The 12,840-nt window shown below is 41.9% G+C and overlaps 1 long non-coding RNA gene across 2 annotated transcripts in view; it reads right to left on the reverse strand.

Annotated features, from left to right (window-relative positions):
* Positions 1–11,192, reverse strand: part of LOC120862461 — a 56,981-nt gene extending 45,789 nt beyond the window's left edge. The window contains exons 1-3 of one of the 2 annotated variants that reach the window (XR_005720775.1): positions 10,914–11,185; positions 8,046–8,123; positions 7,007–7,042 (exon numbers count right to left, since the gene is read on the reverse strand). This is a non-coding gene — a long non-coding RNA (uncharacterized LOC120862461). Of the gene's footprint in view, positions 1–7,006; positions 7,043–8,045; positions 8,124–10,913 lie in introns of those variants that run through there. The other variant, XR_005720774.1, reaches the window with a different exon arrangement.
* Positions 11,193–12,840: the final 1,648 nt, after the last annotated feature.

The raw sequence follows: 12,840 nt of genomic DNA on the forward strand, positions 1-12,840 counted from the left end.
AAATTAAGAAAACAATCCCATTTATGATTGCAACAAAAAGAATAAATCTAATCAAGGAAGTGAAAGAGCTATATTTTGAAAACTATAAGACATTAACTAAAAAAAAAACTGAAGAAGACAAAAAGACCTTGATTAGCCAAAGCAATCTTGAGAAAGGAGAAGGAAGCTAGAAAAATCATGTTTCCTGATTTCATACTATATTATAAAGCTATAGAATTAAAATAGTAGTGGTATTGATATAAAACAGAAACATAGATCAATGGCGGAGACTAGAGAAGCCAGAAATAAACACAGGCATATATGGTCAATTAATTTATGACAAAAAATGGAGGCAAGAATGTACAACGGGGAAAGGACTGTCCCTTCAATAAATGGCACTGGGAAAATTGGACAGTCATATGCAAAGGAACGAAACTGGATTGTTGTCTTATATACAACTCCCTTTAGTTAACAAAAGTTAACTTAAAATGGATTAAAGGCTTAAATATAAGACCTGAAACCTTAAAGCTTCTAGAAGAAAATAGGTGATAAGTTCCTTGACATATGTCTTAGCAATGATGTTTTGAATCTGACACCAAAAACAAAAGCAAAATTGAACAAATGGAACTACATCAAACTAAAAAGCTAACACCATACACAAAAATAAACTCAAAGTGGATTAAAGATCTAAACATAAGACCAGAAACTATAAAACTCCTAGAGGAGAACATAGGCAAAACACTCTCCGACATACATCACAGCAGGATCCTCTATGACCCATCTCCCAGAATACTGGAAATAAAAGCAAAAGTAAACAAATGGGACCTAATTAAAATTAAAAGCTTCTGCACAACAAAGGAAACTGTAAGCAAGGTGAAAAGACAGCCTTCGGAATGGGAGAAAATAATAGCAAATGAAGCAACTGACAAACAACTAATCTCAAAAATATACAAGCAACTCCTGCAGCTCAATTCCAGAAAAATAAATGATGCAATCAAAAAATGGGCCAAAGAACTAAATAGACATTTCTCCAAAGAAGACATACGGATGGCTAACAAACACATGAAAAGATACCCAACATCAGAGAAATGCTCATTATCAGAGAAATGCAAATTATCAGAGAAATGCAAATCAAAACCACAATGAGGTACCATTTCATGCCAGTCAGAATGGCTGTGATCCAAAAGTCTACAAGCAATAAATGCTGGAGAGGGTGTGGGGCATCCCTGATGGCTTAGCAGTGAAGAATCTGCCTGCCAATGCAGGGGACACAGGTTCGATGCCTGGTCGGGGAAGATCCCACATACCTGGCACGGGGCAGCTAAGCCCGAGTGCCACAATTAACGAAGCCTGTGAGCCGAGAGCCCGTGCTCCACAGTGAGAAGCCGCCGCAATGAGAAACCTGAGCACTGCAATGAAGAGTAGCCCCCACTCGCAGAACCCTCCTACACTGTTGGTGGGAATGCAAACCAGTACAGCCACTATGGAGGACAGTGTGGAGATCCCTTAAAAAACTGGAAATAGAACTGCCCTATGACCCAGCAATCCCACTGCTGGGCATACACACCGAGGAAACCAGAACTGAGATACACGTGTAGCCCAATGTTCATCGCAGCACTGTTTATTTAAAGCCAGGACATGGAAGCAACCTAGATGTCCATCAGCAGATGAATGGATAAGAAAGCCATGGTACATACACACAATGGAGTATTACTCAGCCATTAAAAAGAATACCTTTGAATCAGTTCTAATGAGGTGGATGAAACTGGAGCTGATTATACAGAGTAAAGTAAGCCAGAAAGAAAAACATCAATATAGTATACTAACACATATATATGGAATTTAGAAAGATGGTAACAATAACCCTGTATGCGAGACAGCAAAAGAGACACAGATGTATAGAACAGCCTTTTGGACTCTGTGGGAGAGGGAGAGGGTGGGATGATTTGGGAGAATGGCATTGAAACATGTATAATATCATATAAGAAATGAATCGCCAGTCTAGGTTCCATGCAGGATACAGGAGGCTTGGGGCTGGTGCACTGGGATGACCCAGAGGGATGGTATGGAGAGGGAGGTGGGAGGGGGGTTCAGGATTAGAAACACATGTACACCTGTGGTCGATTCATGATGATGTATGGCAAAACCAATACAATATTGTAAAAAAAATAATAAAATAAAAAATAAAAAGCTTTTGCACAGTAAAAAAAAAAAGACAACAAAATTAAAAAGCAATCTACTGGATGTGAGAAAATAATTGGAATTATAAATGTGATAAAGGGCTAATACCCCAAACCTAGGCTTCCCTGGTGGCTCAAACAGTAAAGAATCTGCCTGCAATGCAGGAGACCCAGGTTTGATCCCTGGGTCGGGAAATCCCCTGGAGAAGGGAAAGGCTACCCACTCCCTACTCCAGCATTCTTGCCTGGAGATTTCCATGGACAGAGGCGCCTGGTGGGCTAAATATACAAAGAATTCATATAACTCAACAGCAAGTAAAACAATAGAAAGGACGGAGAGGAGAGTGCTAGTGGGGGTTAGATCATGCAGGCCACTGTATGGACTTCGGCTTTTTACCTGATGGGAAGACACTGGGGGGTTCTGAACATACAAAATGCATGATTTGACTTTGGTTTTAAAAGACTCTTTCAGAGCCTGTGTGAAGAAGGGACAGAGAGTAGGGTGGGACAGAGAGGTGAAAATAGGAAAATCAGGTAGAAAGTTATGATGATTAACCATGAGGTGATGATGGCTTGGCAGGGGAGGAGATGAAACAGCAGTAAAAGTGAAGAAAGTGGTTGATTCTATGTTTCTTCTGAAGGTTCTGCTGATGGATTAGACACAGAGTACCAGAGAAGAAAAGATTAAGGTTTTTAACCTGAGCAGTGGGAGGAACGTTAAGTTACCGCTTATCAGATGGGGAAGACCGAAGGAGAGAAGATTCATTTTGAGAGGTGAGGTGGCAATTAGAGGTTCGGTTTAGGATGTGTTCGTATTGAGAGGATCCTTAGAGACCTAAGGGGAGAGGCTGAATATGCAGTGGGAGACGGGATTAAGGAGGGGGTGCTGGCTGCAGAGTTCTCTCATGGACTAGCCACGAGACTGGCCCAGTTCCACCAGCAGTGAGGATAAATAAGAAAGAAGGGCTGAAGGCAGAAGCCAAAGTCTTTCCATGTTTAGACATACAGGAGCTGAGGAGAGACTAGCAAAGAAGACTGAGAAGGAGGTGTCAGAAAAGCAGCGTGAAAATCAAGAGCCCGTGGAATCCTGGAAGTCAGATAAACACAGTGTTTGAAGAAGGATGGAATTATGAACTGTGTCAAATATTATTGACAGTGACGGTGACCATATGTCTTAGTTTGCCTGGATACTCCCAGTTTACGCCTTTTTCCCGGATTATTACCCATGTTCATTTCACACTTACAAGTGACCTTGTTCAGACCATAAATTACATGGTCCCCTGTGGTCCCCGGAGGTGTGCTGTTTAGATCATCTTTCAAGAGAACCTGCCTTGCGGAGCATGGCTAATTGACACGTCCAGCTGCTGTACCTTCAGATCTACTGTGACATTCATGCCAGGTCATGCTTCCCGTGGGCCATTTCCAGCCACTGACTGAACACAGGGGCGTACCAGAAATGGGCCATTCCTGCCTGATCTGGCCATTATTTGGCCACTGTCAGGCCATTCTGACTTGGGGACTGACACCCGCTCAGTCTGGCTGACACCTACCCAGAACAGCACCGTAGTTCCAGGCTCTCCTCATCCATCCCTCCTGACTCTCTGTTCTTAACAGGTTTCAGGCCTGAATTGCAATCTGAAGGTCTTTTTTTTTTTTTTTTAACCTACTCTTTCTCTCCCTCCCTTTATCTTTCCCAAACATTTATCCCACCAAATCATTTGCCCCAACAAATAATTTGCATATCTATTCCTCTTGACATCTGTTTCTTTGAGGCCCTTGACTAATATAGATAGTAGCAGGAACAGCCAAAGAAAACAGGGAGCAAGATGGGGTTTGGGGTCTGGCTCACTCATCACTCAGGGGGCTAAGAGGACCTCATCATGAAGGATATGTGGGGCGTGGACAGTCCTGGGCACAAAGTGGGGGCTCCAAGGGCTAAGGACTTCACCAGTGGTGAATAAGACAAATGTCCTGTGGAGGGTGGGATGATTCAGGCCTTTGAAAGACACAGAGGTGATAATGTCTATGAGAACACTGGATCTGGCTGGCTATTATTAAGATGCCCTGATTCCTTGAAGAAGGATCATGAGAAATCAAGGTTATGTAACAAATAAAGGCTAAGTGTGAGAGCTAGAGGACGTCTCTGATAGGTTAAAAAGAGACGTTTATAAACTGTCAAGTAAGAGCAAACACAAGTAAGGGGCAATCCTTGCATGTGAGTATTACAGAGCTCCAGAGAGGTGGGCCTGATCGGTCAAGGCAGCTCTGTTGAGAAAACCTAAGACCCTGAAAATCCGGACTGGGGAAACAGACTGGATGGATGCCCCCAAGGAATTTGGCTCAGCAGACCCCTCTCACCCCTCCCTGCTTGTCAAGATGGCTCACAGCTCTAATGTTAGAGCCAGCACTCTGTACAGGAAGATACTCCTGTGGCCTGTCTACAGCAAGAAACGTGGGCCCCCTCAGGAGCTGCACACACCTCCCCTGAACACTACCAACTTGATAACCAGGTTAAATTCCAGACTAGCCTGGCTTGGGATAGACTGGATCTGATAGAGGAGGAAGAGACTACGTCTCAAAGGAACTACACGAATCAGCTAATACCTAATGGTGGGAGCCGTCTAGTCAAGGCTATGGTTTTTCCTGTGGTCATGTAAGGATGTGAGAGTTGGACTGTGAAGAAGGCTGAGCGCCAAAGAATTGATGCTTTTGAACTGTGGTGTTGGAGAAGACTCTTGAGAGTCCCTCGGAATGCAAGGAGATCCAACCAGTCCATTCTGAAGGAGATCAGCCCTGGGATTTCTTTGGAAGGAATGATGCTAAAGCTGAAGCTCCAGTACTTTGGCCACCTCATGAGAAGAGTTGACTCATTGGAAAAGACTCTGATGCTGGGAGGGATTGGGGGCAGGAGGAGAATGGGACGACAGAGGATGAGATGGCTGGATAGCATCACTGACTCGATGGAGGTGAGTCTGAGTGAACTCCAGGAGTTGGTGATGGACAGGGAGGCCTGGCGTGCTGCAATTCATGGGGTGGCAAAGAGTCGGACACAACTGAGCGACTGAACTGAACTGAACTGAATGGTGGGAGCCAGGCATCCCTGATGGCTTAGCAGTGAAGAATCTGCCTCCCAATGCAGGCGACACAGGTTTGATGCCTGATCAGGGAAGATCCCACATACCTGCCACGGGGCACCTAAGCCCGTGTGCCACAATTAACGAAGCTCGTGTGCCGAGAGCCCGTGCTCCACAGTGAGAAGCCGCCGCAACGAGAAACCTGAGCACTGCAATGAAGAGTAGCCCCCACTCGCAGAACCTAGAGAAAACCCATGCAAAGCAATGAAGACCCAGTGCAGCCAAATAGATAATAATTTTTTAAAATGTGTAATGGGGATTGACATACTTGGTGGTTGGCTCACTGCATCTTGGACCTGTGGGGTGAAATGCATCATGGTGTGTGGAAGGCCAGACAACTCTGTGGAACTGTGCCTCTCCTCTCTCCCCTCCCTTAGCTGATACAGTGAGTTAAAAATACAATAGGATCCCAGGGAATTACAATGATTAGCACCAGCATTTATGTTAGAAGGTCACAGTGTTCATGGCTTCTGTCTTATTTCCTTTTATTTCACCAGAGCTCCTGAAAAAACCACGTGGACTCTGGAGAATAGCTATAGTGTAGCGTGAGTCAATCAAATACCAACTCCAATTGCAGCTGCCATGCCAGATGCAGCATCTTTGCTGTGTAATGTGCTTAGTTGCTCAGTCATGTCCGACTCTTTGCAACCCCATGGACTGTAGCCTGCCCGGCTCCTCTGTCCATGGGATACTCCAGGCAAGAATACTGGAGTAGGTTGCCATGCCTTCCTCCAGGGAATCTTCCCAAGCTGGGGATCGAACTGGGTCTCTGGCATTGAAGCTGTATTCTTTACCAGCTGAGCTACCAGGGAAGCCCAGTAACTAAAAGGAGATGGGATCAAAGAAGGTTGCTTTTTTTTTTTAAGGCAGGAAATATTGCAGCCTGTTTTTATATTAATGGAAATGATCCAGTAGAGGGGGAGAAATAATGGTGCAGGAAGAGAGAGGACAACTGTTGAAGGGATGTCCTTGAGCAGGAGACCCAGACTGAGGATCTGGAGAGAAGCACAGAAAAAGGATGTGTGCATGCGTGCGTGCTCAGCCGTTCAGTCCTTTCTCAGTCTTGTGGCCCCATGGACTGTGGCCCACCAGGTTCCTCTGTCCATGGGGTTTTCCAGGCAAGAACACTGGAGTGGGTTGCCATTTCCTACTGCAGGGGGTCTTCTTGACCCAGGAATCGAACCTGCCTCTCCTGCATTAGCATGCAGATTCTTTACCACCGAGCCACTTGGGACACTAATTGCCTCCTAAAAGTGACAGAACCTCTCCCTACTCCTTTTATTAAGAGGATTTTTTTTTTAACTGAAGCAGGCTTTTAGACTACTTTTTTTCAACTTGTATGTTAAACCTTAGATGAACCTATATTTTAAAATTGCTTTGCACATAATAAAATAAAACAATTAATGCGATAATCTGTGTATTTTTCTCACAAGAGTTGGTGGTACCTGCTCAATGTACTTAATATCTAGTTGCTGCTGCGGCTAAGTCGCTTCAGTCGTGTTCGACTCTGTGTGACCCCACAGATGGCAGCCCACCAGGTTCCCCCGTCCCTGGGATTCTCCAGGCAAGAACACTGGAGTGGGTTGCCATTTCCTTCTCCAATGCATGAAAGTGAAAAGTCAAAGTGAAGTCACTCAGTCGTGTCCGACTCTTCACGACCCCATGGACTGCAACCTACCAGTCTCCTCTGCCCATGGGACTCTCCAGGCAAGACTATTGGAGTGGGTTGCCATTGCCTTCTCCGAATATCTAGTTGAGGGGGTAAAGAACATTAAAGTCAAGAGAGAATGAGTTAATCTTTAGGGTTATTGCAACCTTTTAAATCCTGAACTCGTGTCACAAGATGTTAAATAATAAATGGAAAATACACGGCATAGACATTAGGTAGCAAGAGTTCTGATGCAGGTGAGACCACGCACTGTGTCTAGTGTGGGGACAAGGCTTCGTGTAAGAGGGAGAATTTTAGTGAGATGTCAAAGAATTGATAGCATTCGGATGAGAGGGTAGTTAGGTTGAAGGTTTCCTAATAGCACAGGAGGGAGGAATTTACCAGGAAGCTTCTGTAGAATATAAGAAAGACATTGCTGAGTATGCTAACCCAGAGGAGCAGTCTAATAGAATTGTTATGATGATGTACCCTTGAGCTGAAAGCATCTGATGGTGAGCTGGGGGGGTGTCCTCCTGGGAACTGTGACAAGACAGATCTAACTTCATTCTGAGCATCCATATGGACATGAGGGCTAGGAAGCATAAGAACTAGATCAGGAAATGAGCAGACAACATGGAAAGCATTTTTTATAATGTCACTTTTAGAACTTTTCTGTTTACAGTAAGTAAGAAGAAGGAGAATAAAGCTTGTGTAATTGAGTTCAAATTAGAAAGTCCTCTAATAAAGAAGTGACAAAAATTAAATTTGCACTCTAAGGTAGCAGTGAAAATGTAGTCAGAAACTTTCATGATCTAAAGAACATACATTATTAAGTGGTATAATTTTAACTTAATGTCTTGCCCTCGTTGTTGTTCTGTAACACATGGAGAGTCAGTGGAATCTGTACTTTCTACCTCAGTCTCCTGAGACCCAAAGCCTGTATTAGCCTGCAGCCTGGTATTTTATGGTAATGAAGCTTTATTTATTTTTCAGGTTTTTATACATTTTATATCTTTTTATTGGAGTATAGTTGATTTAAAATAGTTTCAATACAACTTATATCACAAACATACTAACCAAGAAAAGGAGATGGTAGTAACTTACCGGTGAATTTAAAATTTTTTTCAGTCCTTAAACATCAAATACCCAGATGTCCCAAACTTCAGTGAAAGATGATGGAGCCTATATTATAATTTTTAAAATTTATTAGAGAGTTTGAAACAGTTAAGTGTACAATTGTGAATAAAAATTTCCTTCTCATCAACCCCAAGTGAATATGACTGTATCATGGTTTTCCCTTAGGATACAAGTCTGACACTTCCCTAGACTCTTTTCTTATTCCTTTCAAAAAGTACAAGAATGTGTTTTTAGAAGAAGCCTTTGAACAAGGAGGAACAAATATCATAAGCCCTGTTCTTTGTGTTTCTTACCAAATCTGTCAACGCCCTCTGTCAGTTTCTGAGTGTGGAGGAGAAATTGCCTGAGGTAAAAGCAGGATTTCACACTTCACAAAGCAAGGTGGAAGAATACAAGTAATACAGAACCTTTAGATATATGGAAATGACCTTCCAGATACGTCAAGAAATTCCCCCCAAAAGTTGGTACAATAAAAAAAGTGCTGTTACCAAATGAGAAAACATCCTATTGTTTTCTGAGATGTATTACATAGTGGGTAAAATGTGCTAGAAGGAAAAAAAAATAGGATTGTGTCTAGGAAAAATAAAAAGCAGTAACAGAAAGTTTTATTTTTTGTTTGGTTTCCACCCTGTTTCCTGATAATACCATGACTGGCCCAGGGCCAATAATATCGTTGCCAAAAATAAGGGCAAAGCAGTAATAATGAGAATTAGCAGAAAAATAAATAAGTTCTGACATTCTCATCAGTTATAATGCATATTTTAAGCAATTGTGTGTTTATATTTTTAAGATCCTTGATTTGTTCTTCCTAAGTGAAAGCTATTTTTATGTGAAGTACTCTAAAGAAGCTTCCAAATTATGAGGTAAATAGAGTATTTTACTAAATATATATATAGACTATAAATACATATATTTATTTGCACATCTATAAGCTATAAATACATATATGATGTATACCTATAAATACATATATAGACTAAACTATGTACTCGTTAAATAAATGTTGGTAAAAATCTCTAAGTGGTAACTAGATCATTGCAACTATTGATCAGAAATAAAAAGTTAATATTTTAGTTTTGTTTTTCAAATTTTAGCCTACCTTTCACCTAAACTTCTTATAGGTAATGACAACTGTATACTTATTATACAATTTTGATAGGAAATGGAAATGATAATGACAGAGGAGGATAGTTTGAACAAAATCACTCTTTAATGAACTAGAAATTTTGGGAGAAAAGTAGGACTACAGCTTACTAGGAGATTCTAAGGACAAAACAAAGGAACAGAAAATATGCTGCTGTTGTTTTTCTAGATGAAACAAATGAATTCAATATGATAAAGGAAAGTTGCTTCTGTTTTAGAGGAGCTTAGTTCCATAAGAGTTCACTGGTAGATGCCTGGAAACACTGTAATTTGAGATAGAACATGACACCATGTGTGGAGAACTGTAGATTTTTCTCTTACTGAGTTAAGTTATAAAGTGAAAAAATCCAAATAGAGGATGATGTTTTACCAAAGTATTAATTATTCCAGTAAATTCACTATATATATTGCTCTGAACAAAGTTTCCCTAAACATTAATTCTTCAGTCAAATATTTACTTCTTTTCCCCCAAAGGGGATTTGTCTGTTTTCTTAAAGTGAGTTTGGATTAGCAGAATCACCTCTGCTGACTCTCATCGGCCGCTCTGCCTGGATGCAGTGTCTCCACTGGGGCGGAGGTCAAGGCTAGAGACAACTGCACGCTCCTCCTGAAGGCTGCCTTGCCTTTTTAGGGTATGAGGGTCTCTCTGTGTTTAGGATAACATGATTGACAGCTCTGTTCCAGCTCCAATTAGCACCCTATAATTTATTAGCTTCTGCTTTCAGATTATGCGTTAACTTTACAAATATTCCAACCATGGAAACAGCAGCTATCAAGTGTCTCTTTCCTGATCCAGCCCTCTGGGGCTGGAATGAAATACAAGGAAAGAGTGATACAGTTGGTCTGTCAAGTGAGAATAATCATTTGTGTCTGTGTCTGTCTGAGGGCATAGGGTCTCTGATTTCTCTTTAGGCCTGCATTAGTGAGGTATTGGTAGATAAATAGATTTTATCATGCGTGCGTATGTGGTATTTGTAGATAAGCACATTCTCTCGTGTGAGTGTTGTGCATGTCTATCGTGTGGATCCTGTATTTGTATTATGAGTTTCATTTATTTATGCGACAGGAAGTAGAACTGGCAATGAGGAAATATGAAATTTATGTTTGCTTTACCCTGTTGTTTAAACGTCAAAACATCAGTTAAGTGCAGAGAGCAACTGATAGTGCCTTTAGGATGCTTTTCCCTTAGTCCATATTTTAGAAATATGCAACAAATAATGAATGATGATAAGTCCTAAAACTCTTGCAAGGAAGAAGGGAATATAGAGCAAAGACTTTCACAGATAGAATCAAAACATGAATTATCGGCATGCAAATGACCCACAGATTGTTAAAGCAATTTTATAAAGAAATCTTATGTTTTCTGGTTTCGTTTAAAGTCTTTTCAAGTATCTTTCCATTTTTCCTCCATGCTTTGATACCTGGTGAGTTATGTTTAAAAATGTAGCTTATGGAAATGGCATTCATATGGAAAGCAGCTTAAGTTTTATTTTTAAAAATCTCCTCCAACTCTGAAGTAACCAATCACTAAGTGTTTAAAAAAAAAAAAGCTTGTTTATTTCGACGGAAGGTATATGGGTGCCTGCATATAAGCACAGGATTTATGATTCTAAGTATTAATAAATGGGAGGTTAAAATTACCTTACGAGTTGTTTCCCCCAGTTTGAAAGGGCACAGAAATGCAGTACTTACCCAGGAAGAGTGGCAAGGGAAGCTTTCAGTCAGGCAGTCTGCGTTCCCAACACCCACCATCTCTGCCCTCCCTCCCATCCAGGCCTGAATCAATCTTAAGTCATTGCTAGAATTTGCCACGCATTGAAATAGAACTTCAAAGGGGAAATGAGACAAGACGGCAACTCCTATTAAACCAGAGGAGTAGAACAGATAGAGTTCCCTGCAGTTGGGTGACTGAGTTCTCAGCCAGAGGGCAATCGGCAACAGGATTACTTGGTAGCGGAGAGCTGTCTCTCCCCTTTTCGTCACCTCTCCCTCAGCGGAGGCCAAGTGCAAAGGGAAAACCGGGGGTAAGGACGACACCGGTGCCAACTGGGATGATTAGAGGAGAATCTCATCTCCTTGAGACCCCCAAGTGGGTATAATATATGCAGACACATCATGGTTACCTTTCTCCTGTCATCCCTCCTTTCCTTCAATGTCTTTTTTTCAACTACTAGGGCCTCCTTTAGTCTGCACGGTTTCACGAATACTAGCAAGACAAGCATGAGAATTCATCCTTTACATGACCTGGTAGGCCTAAAAGAATGTTGAAAAAATGTCAGTTAGGGCTACGAATTCACCAAAGTTCCCTCTGAAACTATTACGCAGATCTGAACGATGGGAGTCCCAGGACTTCTTGCATTTCTACTTTGGGAACGTAAAACATGGAGGGAAGCGCGCTGCTCTGCCTGTTCCACACGCCAGGTCACTGGAGCCCTGCTCGTCAGTCTGGAAGGTCTGTTCAGGACTGCCCCGAAGGCCAGTTCCAGTGAATGAGTCTCCTCACCAGCAACCTGATATTCAGGTCAGATGCAGCTCAGGAGAGAGGCTTCAGTAATCAGAACCTTGTGGCTGGGAAAAGGCTCCCTGCGGGTTCTGATCAGAGATCTTGAGTGCTAACATAGGTGGAGCTCAGGGAAAGCTTCTGAGAGAGGGAAGAGACTACTAGGAAAAGATGTCCAGCAGAGAACACACTTGCTGTCTTCATCTGTATACTCATTGGCAAGTTTTTAAAAGTGCGCTGAAAGGGAATGCATTTTATTTATGCTTGTATACACTGGTGATTCATGCCAATGGAACATGGATTTAAAAAATCACAGAGAAGTCCAAAGTTAATTTTAGTTATTGCTTCAGTGTCCAAACCTCAGACTAACATGGTTAACACGACTTGGTTAGGTTGGGTGTGAAGAGCTTCAGAGCAAAGAAGGCTAAAAATACTGAAATGAATTACTAAGAGATGCAATAATAAGTCCTTCCTAGAGATGAATGGGACTCTGCATCTCGTTGCCTGGTCTGCAGGTGGGAGTCTGGACAATGTCCTGTGATATTTCCTTTGAGACCTGGGATTCTATACATTCTAGAATGCCAGTCTTTGCTGCCCTGCCTCTTCATCTTCTGTGGAGGAGAAAGTAAGCCCAAAGTTGAGCATCTCAAGACAAGTCAGAAGTGGATCAACAGTTACTGTTGTGGGTAACAGTGCAGTCTCTGCCCCCTGGATGCCTGGGTTGGTTTCCTGGCTCTGCCACTTACTAGTTATGTGACTGGGCAGATTACTCCTCCTCTGTGAGCCTCTGTGGTAATAAGTACCACACAGAAATGTTGTGAGGTTGAGTTAACCTATATATAAAGCCCTCAGACCAGTGCCTGGAAAAATGATAAACAATTAATATTTGTTATTGTTATATACAATGCAATCATTAATAGTTATTACTGACTGCTATCACATCTGGGGAAATATAATCATATAGTACGTTCCATCTGAGCAAAACCAGTAGCATATTCTTTAATGATCACAGTCTACTTAACAGGTACCAAAATGATAGAAGAGATGGGTAACTCTGCTAAGCCATGCTCTGAATAAGGTCCCCTAACTGCACCCAACTCTTGAGAATATTATCCAAGA

This window comes from Oryx dammah, unplaced genomic scaffold, assembly GCF_014754425.2.
Source record: "Oryx dammah isolate SB20612 unplaced genomic scaffold, SCBI_Odam_1.1 HiC_scaffold_4, whole genome shotgun sequence".
Taxonomy (NCBI): Eukaryota; Metazoa; Chordata; class Mammalia; order Artiodactyla; family Bovidae; genus Oryx; species Oryx dammah.